This window comes from Canis lupus, chromosome 5 (assembly GCF_011100685.1).
Source record: "Canis lupus familiaris isolate Mischka breed German Shepherd chromosome 5, alternate assembly UU_Cfam_GSD_1.0, whole genome shotgun sequence".
Lineage (NCBI taxonomy): Eukaryota > Metazoa > Chordata > Mammalia > Carnivora > Canidae > Canis > Canis lupus.
The window spans coordinates 23,728,759-23,747,575 of NC_049226.1; the positions used below are offsets into that span (position 1 = coordinate 23,728,759).

The window sequence follows — 18,817 nt, forward strand, 5'->3', positions numbered from 1 at the left end:
TTGGATAACATTACTAAGTCCTTACCTCTCAATAATTATTCTAAATTAAAATGAATTAAATTTTCCAATCAAAAGGCTTAAGAAAAAACAAAACAAAACAAAACAAAACAAAACAAAAAAACAAAAGGCTTAAGAGTGGTTGGATGCATAAGACCCAACTATACTGCCTACAAAAACCTCACCTTCATCTTTAAGGACATATAGTTCCAAAATGAAGGGCTGGAAAAAGATATTCCACACAAGTAGAAACCAAAAGAGGGCAGGGGTAGCTGCTTAGACAAAATATACCATAAGCCAAAAACAGTAACAAAAGATGAAAATGAAAAAAAAAATAAAAAAAAATAAAAAAAAAGATGAAAATGATCATTACATGATGACAAAGAAGTCAATACATTAAGAAAATATAACAATCACAAATATATATACAACCAACATTGAAATACTACAATATATTTTGCAAATACTAACAAATCTGAAGGGAGAAAAAGACAACAATACAAGAAAAGAGAACTTCAGTAACCCACTTTCAACAATGGCTAGATTATCCAGACAAAAAAATTAATAAAGGAAATGTTAAAACTGAATTATACTTTAGGCCAAAAGGACCTAACAGTCATATACTAGACGTTCCACCCAATAGCAAAGGAATACATGTTCTTCTCAAACACACATGGAACAATCTGCTAGATAGATCATGATAGGTCACAAAATAACTCTTAGCAAATTTTAAGAAGATGAAAATCATATTGAAATTGTTATCAAATTGGAAATTAATTACAAGAAGAAAACTGAAAAATTCACAAATACATAAAAATTAAATAACACAGTTGAACAACCATTGGGTCAAAGAAGAAATTAAAAAAAAATTTTTAAATCTCTGAGAATGGAAACACAAAATACCAAAACCTGTGAGATGCAGCAAAAGCATTTCAAACCAGAAAGTTTATAGTGTTAAAAGTCTACATTAAGAAACAAGAAAGATCTTAAATAAACAACCTAACTTCATATGCCAAGGAACTAAAAAAAGAACAAATGAAGTCCAAAGTTAGCAGAAGCAATGAAATACAAAGGTCAGAAAAGAAATAAATAAGAGACTGGAAAAACAAAAGAAAAAAATTAATGAAACTAAGAACTAAGTCGTTGGTTTTTTTTTTTTATTTTTTAAGATAAAGTTGAAAACATTTAGCTAGATTAACTCAAGAAAAAAGAATTCAGACTAAAGGTCAGAGATGAGAAAGGAGACATAACAACTGCTACCATAAAAATATAAAAGATCATGAGATCACTATGGATTAATTATACACCAACCATTTGGATAACCTAGAATGAATGAATTCCTAGAAAGAGCAACCAAACAATACTAAATCATGAAAAAATAACAAGTTTGAACAGATCAATAATGAATAAGGAGATTGAATCAGTAATCAAAATCCTCCCAACAAAGTCCAGAACCAGAGGGTTTCCCTGGTGAATTCTAGTAAACATTTAAAAAATAATTAATGCAAAACCTTCCCAAACTCTTCTAAAACACTAAAGAGAATATTTACAAACATATTTTACAAGGACAGTACTAAACTAATGTGAAAGCCAGATAAAAATACTAATAAGAAAACAAAACTATAGGTCAATATTCCTGATGAATACAGATGTAAAAATTATCAACAAGATATAAGCAAACCAAATAACAACAGGATATTAAAAGGATCACATATGACAATTAAGTTGGGGCTCATCTTTGGAATGCAAGGATGGTTCAACATATCTGAATCAATAAAGGTGATATACCAAATTAATAAAATGAAAAGTAAAAATCGTATAGTCAGCTCAATAGATGCAGAAAAGCATTTGACAAAATTCAACAGCCTATCTTGATAAAAACTCTCAACAAATTAGGTAACGAGCGAATGTACCTTAACATAATAAAAATCTTTTATGACAAGCCACAGGTAACATTATACTCAATAGTTACAGGTTGAAAGCTTTTCCTGTAAGATCAGGAACAATTCAAGGATAGCCACTCTCATTATTCCTATTAAACATACTGAAAGTCTCAGAGAAAGCAAGCAGAAAAGAAAAGAAAAAAAAAGAAAAGAAAAGAAAAGAAAAGAAAAGAAAAGAAAAGAAAAGAAAGAGCATTCAAATCAGAAAGGAAGTAAAATTGTTATTGTTTGCAGATATGATCTTATATATAGAAAATCCTGAAGACTTCACCAAAAGACTGTTAGAACTAATAAGATAAAGTTGCAAGATACAAAAATCAACATGCAAAACTCAGTGCCATTTCTTTATACTAGCAGCAAGTTATCTGAAAAAGAAATTTTAAAAAGCATCTTATGTACAACAAAATCAAAACCATACTTGGGAGTAAGTTTAATCAAGGAAGTGAATTATTGGTACACTAAAAACTGTACAATTTTGATGAAAGAAATTAAAGAAAACAAATAAATGGAAAGATATCCCATAAGTTATGATGAGAATAATATTATTAAAATGTCCATTTTACACCAAACCATTGATAGATTCAATGAAATCTCTATGAAAATTTCAATGGCATTGTTTACAAAATAGAAAAAAATAACCATAAATTTATATAAAATCTCTAGATTCCAACAAGCCAAGGCAATCCTAAGAACAAATCCAGAGGCATCACACATCCTGATTTCAAACTATACTATACCAAAGCTATGGTATCAAAAAAACAGTAGTATGGCACTGACATAGAAAAAGACACACAGACCAACACAATAGAGAGCCCAGAAATAAACTCTTGCACATATAGTCAATTAATATTGGACAAGAGAGCAGAAAATACTCAATGAAGAAAGAATGGTCTCTTTCATTAAAAGGGTGTGAAAACTGGATAACCAGATTTTGAAGAATGAAACTGGATTCCTTCCACAAATATTAACACAAAATGGATTAAAAAGATTGAAACAGAAGACTCCAAACCATAAAACTCTTAGAAGAAATCACAGGGATAAAACTCCATGACACTGGTCTTGGCAACAGGTTTTTGGATATGACATCAAAAGCACAAGAAACAAATGCAAAAGTAAATAAGATGATGTCACACTAGAAAGCTTCTACACAGTAAAAGAAACAACAAAAATATTAAAAGGCAACTTACAAAAAAGAAAATATTACAAGCCATAAATAAATATGATAAAAGGTTAATACCCAATAACTCAACAGCAAAAAGAGAAAACCCACAAAAAATCTTATTGAAAAATAGGCAGAGGAAATGGAAAGACATTTTTCCAAAGAAGACATACACATGACCAATAGGTTGCAAGAAAAAGTGCTCAATTATCACTAATTATCAGGGAAATGCAAATCAAAGCCACAATGAGATATGACCTCATACCTGGTAGAATGGCTGTCATCAAACAGGAGATAACAAGTGCTGGTGAGAGTGTGGAAAGGGAATATTTGTGCACTGTTAGTGGGAATGCAATCAGTATAGCCTCTATGGAAACCAGCATGGAGGGTCCTAAAAATATTAAAAACAGAACTACCAAATGACCTATTGGTATATATACCCATTTTGTTGGCTCAGTGGTTGAGCATCTATCTTTGGCTCAGGTCGTGATTCTGGGATCGAGTCCTGCATCAGGCTCCTTGCAGCGAGCCTCCTTCTATCTCTGCCTATGTCTCTGCGTGTCTGCCTATCTCTCTGTGTGTCTCTCATGAATAAATAAAATCTTAAAAAAAAAAAAAAAGGGAAATGAAAACAGGATCTTGAAGAAATGTCTGCATTCTCACATTCATTGCAACATTATTCACAACAGGCAGGAAATAGACACAACCCAACTGTCCAGTTCAGATGGATGAACAGGTAATGTAGTATATATATACATAATGAAATATTATTCAACCATGAGAAAAAAAGAATACCCTACCATTTGCAAACAAATGGATGGACCTTGAGGGCATCATGTTAAGTGAAATAAGACAGGCAGAGAAAGATGAAATCTGTGTGATAGCAACTTATATGTAGAATCTAAAAAAGGCAAACTCAACAGAGACTAGAATGGTGGTTACCAGAGGCTAGGGGGTAGGGGAAATGGGGAGATGTTGGTCAAATGGTGCAAAGCTCCAGTTTTAAGATAAGTAAGTTCTGGATAGCTAATGTACAACATGGAGATTCTAATTATCAATACTATATTAGATACTTGGAAGTTGCTAATAAATGGTAATGTTCTCATTACACGCACACAAACATAATTATGTAATGCCATGGAGGTGTAAGCGAGTAATATTATGGTGCAAATCATTTCGCAATATATAAATATATCAAATAACATGGTGTACACCTTACAGTCACACAATGCTATATATTAATTATATCTCAATAAAGGTGAGGGGAAATGTGTGGCATTAGAAACCTCTATTTTATTTACATCCTGATGAATCAGGCAGAAGGGTTCTGACCCTGTATATAGTTAATGTTCAACAGGAGCTTACAGGATTTAATTAAGACCTAGGACTTTTTTAGGATTGGTTCACAGTCTAATGTGTGTAACAGTGAGTTCTAGTTTCTTTGTTCTTCAATTATTTTCTGCAACTGCTAGAAAGGATGCTTGTACTTCTTAATCAAGAGTTCTATTAGCTATCCCATGGTAGCACATCATTGGTATAGTTTACCAATCAGATGGTGGAACATTCTGAAAATAGGTCTGCTGGAAGAAAGAACCACAGTACAGGTGAGAAATAGCAGTAACATTTTTGAGTTTTCTTCACGAAGAAAGTTTACTGAATTGAAGAAGAGGGCTCACAGTATGAATGGAGAACTAGATGGTGGCCTATATATCAGGGCCAGGAGTCTGGGCCTGAGCTCTGTATTTTACTTTTATTTCAGGATTTCTATGGGACATAAAGTGTCAAACTATCTCCACGTTTTTCAAATCTATGAAGTTAGTGTCAAAAAGGACCATCTTACTGCTCAACATTATAAAAATATAATATACTGGTTAATAAAACACAGCCTAAAAAGTAAAAGCATGGCTCAGGGCACTACTACTATAAAAACAAAACCACCAGTTAAAGAATTCAGACCTACTTATCTTGCAGTAATCCAATTAATAGAGATTTAATTAGTAATGTCTTACATTTAAAGAACTAATCCTATGATAAACAAAAAGAAAATATCCTGTTGTAATATATAATTAGAATGTACAACAACAGGATAATGTTACTTCAATGGCTTTGAAATGTTCGTGAAAGTAATTACACAAAAGCTTGTCATGATACCAAGGAAACATGTGAACCAATTTGTTCATCACTAAGAAGAAAAAAGGGCTTAACACTGAAATGTGAATTCAATTTTAACATCTTAATAAATATATTAGTAATTGAATTTTAAATGGAATATACATTTCTTTCTAAATTTTCTGAACTCAAAACCCAAAGCTCTCCTGGAAAGTGAACAGATCTTTTCAGGAGGTTTGATTTCCTGGTTTCAACATTTTAACTTTTTCAAGTACTTGCTGCTGCCTCCTCTCTCAAAGTAAGTAACTGTGTTACACTAATGAGAAACCAGAGGGAGGAACACCTGGAGTCCCATCCTGCCCACCTGGAGTCCCATCCTGCCCAGTGCCCATGCCTGCACCCGCACCCCTGGGCCCGCTGCTAAGCCAAGCAGCCTTCCTCCTGGACTCCTCAAACACAGCCTGCACTGGTTTAGATCAGAGACCCCTCCAGTGTGTCCCACCTATGCTCTCCTGTCAGTGCGGCGCTCCCTCCTGTTCAGCCCTCTCCAGCTCCTTGTCTTCCATGAAAGGTACCCGAACTCCCTATTCAATTGGATCTCTTTCCTCTGAAAGCCTACAGCTCTCATTGTTTATTAGTCATTTTGCAATAGGCATTATTACTTCCTAACACTAAATTGATTTTTTTTCCACCTGTATGCAATTCAACTCCTATTTAGAAGGTAAACTCCTGGGTGGGAGTATAAATTACTACTAAACTTTCTGGAGGGCAATTTGGTGCCCCCTTTCAAAAGTCTTTCAGGTAATGCCTACCTAGCAATTTTTCCTCTGAGAATTTATCCCAAAGAAATAATTAAGAATGTGTATAAAGATTTAGTTGCAGGATACTAAAGGCAAAATTATTTGTAATTTCAGAAAGTTGAAAACCCAAATGTCCAATTATAGGGATTAATTCATTAAATAAGTTATAAAATTAGAAATGAAACTCTATGCAGCTATTAAAAAAACAATGTTGCAGGAATTTCTTAGTTGACACTGAAAACAGTTACAAAACCAATATAGAGCAAGACTCCATCTTTAAGAAAGGCTTCCATGTATGTTTGCAGAGAAAAAAATTTGCAAGAATTTTTAGATGTTCTGATTTTTCTCTAACAAGCTTGTATTACTCTTTGCAATAAAAAAAGAAAGTTAAATTTGAAGGGAAAAGTACTTCTGGGCAAAGAATAATTATAATTATTCTTTGTAATTCCACAAAGCTCAGAAGCATGAGAGTAGGTATGCTATCTAAGCTTCAACTTGGGTCCTTGGATCTATAGAAATATGCAGAACGCTGAGATTTCTTTTGTCAGAATAGATGGATCATGGGTTATTTCCAGAATTTCAAAACACCTACAACTGTGTGCCCGAGACTAAATTTTGGTATTTCTTTGGTTTGACTGGAAATATTAACTGAGCTTTGTAAACACTGGACTCCAGACACTTGGGTGGACTGGAAATTGTCTTTGTTAATAAAATAAATATGAAACATTAACTTTTATTAACTTTCTTAAAACACAAAAATCTTTCAAAACATAGGGACCATTAAGGTTGAAAGAACAAGTTCTCTGATGATGAAAAATGCTGCAAATCATTGTTCTAGATTCAAACTGCAAGTTCCTTGAGGACAAAAACTTTTATTCTTCTTTGTAGCCACACTGCCCTAGTATCCCAGGCTCAATAAGTGTTTCTTAAATGATGAATAAAGCCAGTGGGCTGAGCTTCTGTACTGCTAAATATCTGACTGACCTACTTTAAAATATATAGGGTAAGACAGAACAATCTCTAATTAAAACCACACGCATACCTTCTTTGCAAGCCAGTATGTAAGCAAATGTTTAAACCTGTACTTTTTTTTCAAAGAATGTATCACTAATTCCAAAATCTGACCGATCAAAGCCAAAGTGAAAATTAATACATTAGAAGGAAAATAACACTAGCAAGAAGCACCCAATAACCTCAAACTCAGAATAAGAAATGAGGCAATACTTCAAAATTACAGAAAGAGTATAACCTGGCATTTCAATTCAATGAGCAAGTATTTTTTATTTTCTTTGCAACAATAAATGTAACTTCTCTGGAATATATATATATCTCGCAATGTAAAGAATACCTCCTTTGTCCTCTATCATATCTCCTCTTGAAGTGGTTATTTCTTAAAACCAGTTACTTAACAGTGACTCTACAGTTATTAAATGTGGCTCTACAAAAATTTTGGTATGGAGGAAAGAAAGGCATGTTAGGGTCACACCTTACTGGAATGCTAGCAACTGCTTAAAACTTGGGAAATGGCATAACTTCAAAGAGTGTCAATTTTCTAATTTCTAAAATATGATTATCATCTACCTCTTGGAAAGCAGTGATAAACAAGTGATACATGCATAGCAAATACACTGTAAGAGTTCATTGACCTTCTCCAACTCCTGATGGTAGAAAGTATTTGATCTTTCTTTTAATGCTATTTGGGTTATATTGGGCTTTATCACATAAGGTGAAAGTCTTTTAATTTAAAATGCCTTGAGTTCCAAACAGTTTTAAGTCTGCTAAGGTCAGAACAGTTTTTCATTGAAAAAGGGGGGGGGGGGTGTGTCTAAATGGTAGATGAAGTGAAGGCTAATCCCTGAAACTCATCAAACATGTAAGGCTACTGAACAAGAGTGACCACAACCCAGATTTTGACTACTCAGCTCACATCCTAATGGATGTGGAACCACCAATAGAAAGAACTGTTGGGGACCTGGGATAGTCAGGAAGGGATACTGGGGAGATCTGGGCCTTGATGGGGTAAGAATCTAAGACAGGAATTCTGTAAGGAGACAGACTTCTGGGTGCTCTGTTAGGTGAAGTTTCTCAGCAACAGTAGTCTTTGCTGCTTTTATTAAGTCTATCATTATTCCTATCTACAACAGGAAACCTTAAGCTTTGAGAGGTTGGGAACACAGTTCCTCAAAGGGCAGTCCCATTCATAAGAAAGGGCTCTGCTGAGTTAGAATTTCATGTTTGGTGAAATAGGATTTCACTCTACATATTACCAAAATTTTAAAAACAAAGCATCTGATTGTCAGGCTCTACTATGTTCTGTAAGTCAAATAAAACCAGTTTCTAAACTATAAAAACTCTTACAGAATGGCTAAAATCTAAAAGAACTGACAATACCAAATGCTGGTGACAGTGTGGTGCAACAGAAACATTCATTCATTGCTGATGAGCATGCAAAATGATATATATATACTTTGGAAGACGATTTGGAAGTTTCTTACAAAACTCAACACACTCTTAACCATGTGATCTAACAACTGTACTCATTGGTATTTACCCAAAGAAATTGAAAACTATGTACGTTTAAAAACCTGCACATGAATATTTATAGCAGCTTTATTCATAACTGCCAAAACAACCAAGATGTCTTTCAATAGATGAATGGATAACTAAACTGTAGCACATCCATACAGTGGACTATTTTCATCAGGCCATGAAAATACATGAAGGAACTTTGAAAGTGTATCACTAAATAAAAGAGGCCACAATACAATATCATTCCACTTATACTATATTCTAGAAACAAAACTATGGATATAGGAAAAATATCCATGGTTGCCAGGGTTTGAGAGGCAGGAAGAAGAAAGGATGGGGAGAAAAAGGAAGAAGTGGGAATTATTCTGTATGATACTATAAAGGTAGATATATGTCAGTATGTATTTATCAAAACTCATAGGATGTACAAGAATGAATCCTAAAGCTAACTATAAACTTTGAGTGATAATGATGTGTTAATATAGGTTCCCTGGATGGTAATGAACAGTAATAAAATGTTGATTATAGAAAAGGCATGGCACAGGATGGTACACACATGGCAACTCTACTTTTCATTAAATTTTTAGTATAAAAATTAAAGTTGTTAAAAAAGTCAAGTCTATTTATAAAAATATTTGCCTAGTTCAAAAGAGTTGATATACACCAGCATAACTTAAATTATTAGAATTTTCTCTAATGCTAAAACATGCTGTTTTAACTCATAACCTGAAGTAACTTCGCAGTCTTCATCAGGAATACTCAGATCATCTCACATTCTCTCCCCTGTTCTCATAAACCTCATACTGCCACATGCCCTTCTAATGAACTGCCACTCTATGGAATAGGACAGCAGCTGTTTCTTACCCTCATCACCTTCCATGACCAACTGGCATCAGAGTCAGGACAGAGACATGATTTAAGGACGATGGGATGAGAAGGAGCCCAGGAATCTCCTCTGGCAGGAGTATGTGTGAGTGTACAGCCACAATTATGCTATTAGAATAAATATTTAAATTCTGTTAACTGTCCAAGCAATGGTTAGAATGTTAGGATGATTATTACTTCTCTACTTGAGGTTTTCAGTAATTCTTCAGGTTTCCCCTCACAGAGGTTTTCCCTAATCATCTCATAGAGAGTCAACTCTCCCAGATCCTCTCCCATTATTCCACAGAGATTGCTTTCATGGCCTTAATCAAGGATCCTTTTTGTCCTTTTGTTTACTCCTTTATGGTCTGTCTCTTCCATCGGGGGCTAAGCTTCGTGAGGGTTGAGATCATCTAGTCTCTTTTCTTTAAAGCTCTACACCAGGCACACAAGTTAACTTTCAGTTTAGTGAATGCCTAAATAATGGGGATGCCAAAGGAGGAGAACAGACAAGGGAGGGCATTTCCCACGCTCCAATTTGGTAATACAGACTCTCTAACCAGATGCTGAACAAAATACATTACATGACATTTTCTTCACTACATTATTCATCATTTCATTCGAGTCTGTAGGATATTTTTGCAGACTATTTTGAATATAAGGCCCACCACATCATAATGAACGATTCTGATGAGGAAGAAAATGGAAAGTAGATATCCCAGAGGACATTAAATTCTATTCTTATAAATATATATATTAATTTAAAAATTCCCATCAGAGTTTTGCTTTTAGTAATTAAAAAGATCATATATTAATGATCCTATTACATATCATACTCTTTCTTTTTAAGGTTTGTTTTTTTTTTTTTTTTTTAATGATAGTCACAGAGAGAGAAAGAGAGAGAGAGGCAGAGACACAGGCAGAGGGAGAAGCAGGCTCCATGCACCGGGAGCCCGACGTGGGATTCGATCCCGGGTCTCCAGGATCGCGCCCTGGACCAAAGGCAGGCGCCAAACCGCTGCGCCACCCAGGGATCCCCATACTCTTTCTTTTTACCTTCATTAGATCTTCACAATAATCTTGCAGGGTAAAAATTATCTTAATTTCACTGAAGAAAACTCAGGGTCACAGAGGTTAAGTAATTTGTCCATGGTCCAAAGTTTATAAAAGGAAGGAAGATTCAAATTCAGGTCTGATTCCAAAAGCCAGTTTTCCCACAAGGCCAAGTAGCCTGCCTTTGTTCTAATATAGACCTAGTTTCACAAAATTCCTACCTCTCAACATGGGGTTTATGATAGGGTTGCAAAGTTTATAAGGATATGGCACAGAGATCGATATTACCAAATTATATGCAGTGGTGTATTTGAGCAAAGCATTCAGTCTCTTGATCCATAGAACTTCATGTAATTCTTATTTAACACTTGCTAGAGCAATTATATTTAAGATACAGATGCCTCTCACCCCACCAGGAGCAGACACTATTTCAATTCCTATGTATTAAAACAGAAAAGCAAGGGTGCCTGGTGGTTCAGTCTGTAGGGCTTCCGTCTCTTGATTTCGGCTCAAGTCATGATCCCGTGGTTGTGAGATCAAGCCCTCTGTGGTGGTTGTGAGATTGAGACCCCTGTTGGGCTCCATGCTCAGTGGGGAGTTAGCTTGAGATTCTCTCTCCCTCAGCTCTTCCCTCCACTTGTGTGTGTGCATACTTTCCCTCTCTCTCAAGTAAATAAATCTATGAAAAAAACTGAAAGGCAAAAGGAAAGAGTAATTCACTGATATTTTTCCATGTAGAGGAAACTACGGGGTCGTACGCCACTTGATCTTTTAAAAATTCTCTGTCTGACCCTTAGGAGGCTTTAGCCAGACTTACACAAGTGGGGAGGGATGGGACAAATGACACATTACAAGAAAAAGAACATAGTCATTAGCACCTGCCATGAATCGGAAGACCGCTTATTGTTGAACGGCATACTTTAAATAAGTGATGTGTGAATTAATTCCAATAAAAAGAGATCAGAATGTCCTCTGTAACCTGGAAAGCATAATCTCTGGACTACAAGGATGCTGCGGTCAAAACCACTACTCTGAGCTTCAAGAATGTTCCAAACATTGTCTGTTATGATTGTGGCCAAGGCACTATAGGAGAAGAAGATCTGCTGGGGAATCCTGTCAACTTCTTCCCTGGTGTATGCAGGCTTTGCAGAAACACAATGTAGTGGAGTGAGTACCAAACTTCCAAGGACACTGGGGCAAGCAGTTCCAATTATTAAGTGATAAAATGGCAGCCAAAATCACTGAGAATTCTGTAAGCCTTGCACTAGAAAAGAGACTGCAGCCAGAAAGCATCATGATGGCTTGCTCATGTTTGAGCTCTTAACCTCTGAGGCAGCTGCATTTATTCATGCGCAATTAGGAGTGTGCACTTTTGTGTATGTTACATCATAAAATAGAGGATTGACATCAATTCACAAACCTTTTTAGAAACCTAACAAAAGCCAGGACAGGGTGCAGACTGGAGAAAGCACACTCCCTTTGCTATAATGCCATGCAGCTTTTCAAATTCTTGCTTTTTCCTTTTTTGGAATGCAAAGGAAAGAAATCAGGTGAAACTGCTGACTAATACAGCTAAAAGGAAGCTGAGGACTGAGATGGGAAACAGTAAGTATTCACTTATACAGAAACCCTTGAGTTTTTTTTAAAACATGCTGCCGAATTACATGTGGAAAGCTATGAGAGTCAGCACCTGAGTGTCCAGTTCATGCCCTTTTGTATAAAGCTCTCCTTTTGCATTCATATCAAGAAATGTAGCCTGGATTTTTTCCTAAAGAATTTTAAGCTAATAATAAATAAGCTTGGGACCATTAAAAAATATTCTCAGGAATCTTTGTATCTATCCTTAAGGACAGGCACTCTGGTATTCAAATATGTTGTGCCAGAGACCTTACCCATTATCATAAATTTTAATTTACAAGGCTATGGCAACAGTCCTAATGAAGATTACTGCAGTACATTCCATAAAATCTGTCCAGCTTCCTTCTGATGGTGAAGGCCCCTACATATAGAAATGGAACTGAATGCATTATATCCTTAATGCTTCTTTTCTAGCTGCTTAGGACTAAAACTAGATTTGCTTAAAAGAAAAGTAGTCAAAGAAAAGACTAACTGGCTCAGCATTCATTACAAACGTAAGTAAAAGAGCAAAAGATCCCCTCTTAGGTCAAAATTCTAATAATGAGAAAAGGCTGGGGTTGGTGAGAGGAAACAGAAGGCAGAGGACCACAATCACATGAACGATCCATGTACATACCTCCTTCTGAAAAATGCACATGGGTCATTTGGGATTGGCAAAATGTTCTGGCCTTCCAACTCTCTTTTCCTGGTTCATAAATCCACTTGAGAATTCAATGAAAATAAATAGCCTCCGTTTCCACATAAATGCATGGGAGTATCTACACAATATGCACGCCCACACCATCATTTTTGCATACAATTTCAAGATGTTCAAGATTCTTCTAAAGTTCATCTATAGAGCCCAGATTAAGAAACCCTGCTCTGCAGTAATTTAGAAGGCATACATAATTGTTTCTCTTCTCTCAGATTAAAAAAAAAAATTAAACACCCATACAAGCTGGGTTAATATTATGCATTTTTTTTTTTTTCACTGCTAATGTCTACGTAGAACATTTTGGGCTTCCCAGGAGCACATCAGCTTTTCTCAAACTACTTTTCACTCATTAGTTTTCAATATTCAAGATCATCACCTACCCAAACATACCCCTAGTCGTCCAGATATCTGGAAAAGTTAGGTTTTACAGTTTAGTCTTTCAGATGACTTCAAGAGAAAGAAAATCCAATCTTCAGCAAAAGCTGTCCGTTAAAGAATTACTTAAAGAAGGGAGGGGTCAATATGGTGGCATAGGAAGATCCCAATCTCACTTCTTCCCATTGTCACAACAAATTTAAATTACATATGAAATAATCTCCTCTGAAAAAGACCTGATAACCAGATGAACAGAGCCTCCACAACAAAGGATAGAAGAGTAGTGCTGAAAAGAGTAGGAGAAGAAGATACGGTTTTGGCAAAACAAAACAGCAACTAAGCCCAAGTGTGGTGATGCCTAAGCCGGAGGAATCTCAAAGATACAGAATTTTTCCCAAAGAAGTCAGGGGTCTGTGCTCCACATCAGGTAGCCAACCTCTAGATCCTGCACAGGAGAGATGAGCCCCCCAAATGCTATGAAAACAAATGGGGATTACATGTAGGAAAACCATTTAACTATAGGGGAAAAAAAAAAAAAAACATACTCATAAAGGGCTTGTCAAGAGACTCCCTCACTCTGGGACCTGGTGCAGAGACACGAGTTGGAATACTGCCTAGACTATATGTGAAGGAGACCAACTTACTAATCTTGAATTTGCCAGAGAAGCAGGAACTTGGCTGGGACTTTCTAGGGACACAGACACTGGTAAGGGTTATTTCTGAAGTCTTATTGCTGATGTCAGTGCTGGAAGGCACCATTTTGGAACTTTTCCTCAAGCCTATTGGCACTGGAGGGTACCCACTGCTGATTGCCCTGCCTACCTCCATACCACAGCCAGGCCAAGAAAAAGCCTTGCTCACCCCTGTGCCACAGCAGCACAATGCAGCTAGGCTATGCAACATCCCTACACACTCCTGTGCCACAGCTGTGGCTCCAACACAGCAGGGAGGCACATGGAGCTCAGACAGGGGAATGCACCCTGAATTTCTAGTGCAAGTGGCTGGGGAGATAGTGTCTCTGTGCCTCATGAGACCTCTCCTATACAAGGGCACTCTTTCCTGGCTGGGAGAGGTAGCTAATTTACCTAATACTTAGAAGCAAACACGGAGAAACAAAATGAGGAGACAGAGGAATAGAGGAATATGCTCCAAAAGAGAACAAGAACAAGCCTCAGTAAAAGACCTTAATAAAACAGAAATAAATGATCCATCTGATAAAGAGTTCTAAGCAATGTTTATCACTGAACTTGGTAGAAGAATGGATGAACACAGTGAGACTTCCAAAGGAGACAGAAAAACATAAGAAAATATCAAGCAGAAGTCACAGAGCTGAAGAATAATACCTGTACTGAAATATTCGCTAGAGAAGTTCAACAGCACACTGGATAAAGCAGAATAGATCAGTAAGCTGAAATATCAAACAATGGAATTCACCTAGACAGTGCAGCAAAAAGAAAAAGAATTTTTTAAAAAAGAAGATACCTTAAGGGACCTTTGGGACACTGTCCAGTGGAATAACATTTGCATTATAGGGAACCCAGAAAAAGAAAAGAGAGAAAAGGCCAGAATGGCTTAAAACCCCTCTAATTTGAGGAAGGCAACAAAAATTAAGATCAAGGAAGCCCAGAGAGTTCCAAAAGAGATGAACCCGAAGAGCTCCACACCAAAACATATTATAATTAAAATGGTAAAAGTTGGGCAGCCCGGGTGGCTCAGCAGTTTAGCACTACCTTCGGCACAGGGCATGATCCTGGAGACCCTGGATCGAGTCCCATGTCAGGCTCCCTGCCTGGAGCCTGTTTCTCCCTCTGCCTGTGTGTCTCTGCCTTTCTCTCTGTCTCTCATGAATGAATGAATTAATGAATAAATAAATAAATAAATAAATAAATAAATAAATAAATCTTTAACAATAAATAAACAAACAAATAAATAAAATGGTAAAAGTTAAAGATAGAGACTCTTTCTTTTCAACAAGATTGCCAAGTGGCTGAGGGCTCAGGCCTTATAGACACAGAGATGCAGATCTTTAGGAAAACCCTGACAGGTAAGACCACCACCCTAAAGGATAAGCCCAGTGATACCACTGAGAATGTTAAAGCCAAATTCAAAGACAAGGAGGGGGGACGCCTGGGTGGCTCAGAGGTTGGGCGTCTGCCTCTGGCTCAGGTCATGATCCTGGAGACCCGGGATCGAGTCCCACATCAGGCTCCCAGCATGGACCCTACTTCTCCCTCTGCCTGTATCTCTGCCTTTCTCTCTCTGTGTCTTTCATGAATAAATAAATAAAATTTATTAAAAAAACAAAAACAAACAAACAAAAAAAAACAAAGACAAGGAGGGCATCTTGTCTAACCAGCAGCATCCAACTTTTGAGAGCAGATAGCTGGAGGATAGCAACACTCTCTCAGACAATATCCAAAAAGAATCCATCTTGTACTTGGTCTTTCATCTGCATGGTGGCATCACTGAGCCTTCCTTCTGCCAGCTGGCCCAGAAATCCAACTGCGACAAGATGATCTGCTTCCAGTGTAACGCTTGCCTATACCTTGTGCTTTCGATTGCCACAAGCAGTGTGGCCACAACAACCTGCACCCCAAGAAGGTAAAATAAGGCCTCTCCACTGGCTCTTCCTTTGACCACATGGTAGCCTCCTGCCTGGGGCCTCAATAAAGTTTCCCCTTCAATGACTGGGGGTGGGGGTGGGGGAGTGGGGGAGTTAAAGATGGACTTCTCAAAACCAGCAAGAGGAAACAACTTATTAAGTACAAGGGAAATCCTATAAGGCTATTAACGGATTTTACAGCAGAAACTTTACTAAAGGAAGAAAGTGGCATGACATATTTAAAGTGCTGAAAGAAAAAAATTTCTAACCAAGAAATTCTCCACTCACAGCACAGTTATCATTCAGAATTAAGGGGAGTTTAAGAGTTTTCCAGATAAACAAACAAACAGAGTTCATCAACAGTAAACCGAACCTATGAGAAGTGTTCAAGGGACTTCTTTAAGCTGAAAAGAAATGACACTAACCATTATATACAAAGGATGTTATATGTGAACCTCACGATAACTACAAAACAAAAATTTGTAGTAAATACACACCAAAATAATGAGAAAAAAATCTAACCATAACACTACAGAAAGTCATCAAACCAGGAGAGAAGAGAGAAAAAGAAGGGAATAGAGGAACTACAGAAAAGCAAGCAAAGAGAAAGGAATCCATGCCTAACACTAAAGAAATTCATCAAATACAAGGGGCTGGTGAGCAAAAGGAAAAGGAACAAGGAACTACAAAAACAACCTGAAGTTAATAAACAAAATGGCCACATGTACATGTACCTATTGAAAATTAATGACTTTAAATGTAAAGTACATATGAAACATTGTTCAGGAAAGCTCACTTGTTAAACCATGAAACAAGTCTCAAATTCAAAAATTGAAATCCAATTCCAATCACAAGGGTATAAAGAAGAAAATTCCAATCACAATGGTATAAAGAAGAAAACCACAAAACTACAGCAGTTAAACAACTGCTGCCACAACTGGTTTTGTGGCAAAACCACAAAAACATAGCAGTTAAACAACTTGCTACTAAACAACAAAAAAATCGTTGAAAAAAATCAAAGGAGAAACAAAATATTACCTAAAGACAAATGTAAACAGAAATATGATATACCAAAATACACGGGATGCAGCAAAAGTGGTTCTGATAAGGAATTCATAGCTATACAGGCCTCAAGACCTCAAGAACCAAGAAAAATCCCAAGTAAACAATCTAACTTCACACCTAAAAGCAACTAGAAAAAGAACAACAAATAAAACTTAAAGTTGGGAGAAGAAAGGAAGTAATAAAGATCATACCAGAAATAAATGAAATAAAGACTAAACAATAGAAATGATCAGTGAAACTAAGAGCTAGTTTACTGTAAAAAACAAAATTGATGAACCTTTAGCCAGGCTCATCAAGAAGAAAAGAGAGAAGCCTCAAAAAATAAAATCAGAAATAAAAGATAACAACTGAAACCAAAGAAATACAAAGGACCATAAGAAACCACTACAAACAATTATATGCCACCAAATTAGACAATCCAGAAATAATGGATAAATTCCTAGAAATACACAATCTTCAATGAATGAATCATGAAGATAAAGAAAATATGAACTGACCAAATTTCTAGTAAGAAAATTGAATCCTTGGGGATCCCTGGGTGGCTCAGCGGTTTGGCACCTGCCTTTGGCCCAGGGCGCGATCCTGGAGTCCTGGGATCGGGTCCCACGTCAAGCTCCCGGTGCATGGAGCCTGATTCTCCCTCCTCCTGTGTCTCTGCCTCTCTCTCTCTCTCTCTCTCACTATGTCTATCATAAAATAAATAAATAAATCTTTAAAAAAAAAAAAAAAAAAAAGAAAATTGAATCCTTAATCAAAACCTCTCCAGAAACAAAAGCCCAAGACCAAATGGTTTCACTGGTGAATTCTATCAAACATTTAAATATTTAATGCCTATCTTTCTCAAATTTTTATCAAAACTGAAACTTCCAAACTTATTTTACAAGGCCAGCATTACCCTGATACCAAAAGCAAAGACACCACAAAAAAAAAAAAAAAAAAAAAAAAAAAAAATTACAGGCCAATATCCTTGATAAACATAGATGCAAAAATCTGCAACAAAATATTAGCAAACCAAATTCAGCAATACATTAAAAAGAAATCACACACCACGATCAAGTAAGACTTATTTCAGGGCCACAAGATTTATTCAATATCTGCAACTCTATCAACATGATACAGCACATGAAGTATAAAAATCATATGATCATCTCAACAGATGCATAAAAAGCATCTGACAAAATTCAGCTTCCATTTATGATAGAAACTCTCAACTAAGTGGGTATAGAGGGAATGTACCTTAACATAATAAAGGGCATACTGACAAACCCACAGCTAACATCGAAAAACTGAAAGCTTTTAAGGTTAGGAACAAGACAACAATGCCCACTCTCATCACTTTTAGTCAATATAGCACTAGAAGTCCTAAGCACAGCAATTAGGCAAAAATAAATAAAAGTCAGAAGTAGAATTGAAAAGGAAAAAGGAAAACAAACCACTGCTATTTGAAGATGACATGATACTATAGAAAACCCTAAAGTCTTCATTAAGAAATTGTTAGAACTAATAAATACATTCAGGAAAGTTATAGGATGCAAAAATCAATATGCAAAAATCTGTGGCATTTCTATATACTAATGATGAACTTAGAGAAATAAATTAAAAAAGCAATTTCACCTACAATTGCATCAAAAAGAATAAAATATGTAGGAAAAATTTTTAACCAAGGAGGTGAAAGGCTTGTATACTAAAAAGTGCAAGACCTTGGTGAAAAGAATCTGAAGACACAAATAAATGGAAAGATATTCCATGCTCACGGATGGACGAATTATTATTTTTAAAATGTCCATATAACCAAAGGAATCTATAGATTCAACACAATCCCTATCAAAATTCCAATTGCATTTTTCACAGAATTAGAACAAATAATCCTAAAATTTGTAAGAAACCACAAAGGATCCTGAAGAGCCAAAGCAATCTTGAGGAAGAAGAACAAAGCTAGAGGTACCATGCTCCCTAATTCCAACTACACTAGAACTATACACTAAGAAC

General features: G+C 36.2%; 1 protein-coding gene and 1 pseudogene across 4 annotated transcripts in view; one reads left to right on the forward strand and one right to left on the reverse strand.

Moving 5' to 3' along the window:
• The window catches only part of DDX10 (DEAD-box helicase 10), a 252,582-nt gene that overhangs the window by 7,161 nt on the left and 226,604 nt on the right, over positions 1 to 18,817 (reverse strand). Inside the window, exon 19 of one of the 4 annotated variants that reach the window (XM_038536260.1) lies at positions 15,592 to 15,603. The exons of the other annotated variants lie outside the window; for them this stretch is intronic. The gene's annotated coding sequence lies outside the window, so the exon portion shown is untranslated. Of the gene's footprint in view, positions 1 to 15,591; positions 15,604 to 18,817 lie in introns of those variants that run through there. 4 annotated transcript variants of the gene reach the window in all.
• LOC111095853 lies at positions 15,178 to 15,771 on the forward strand (annotated as a pseudogene).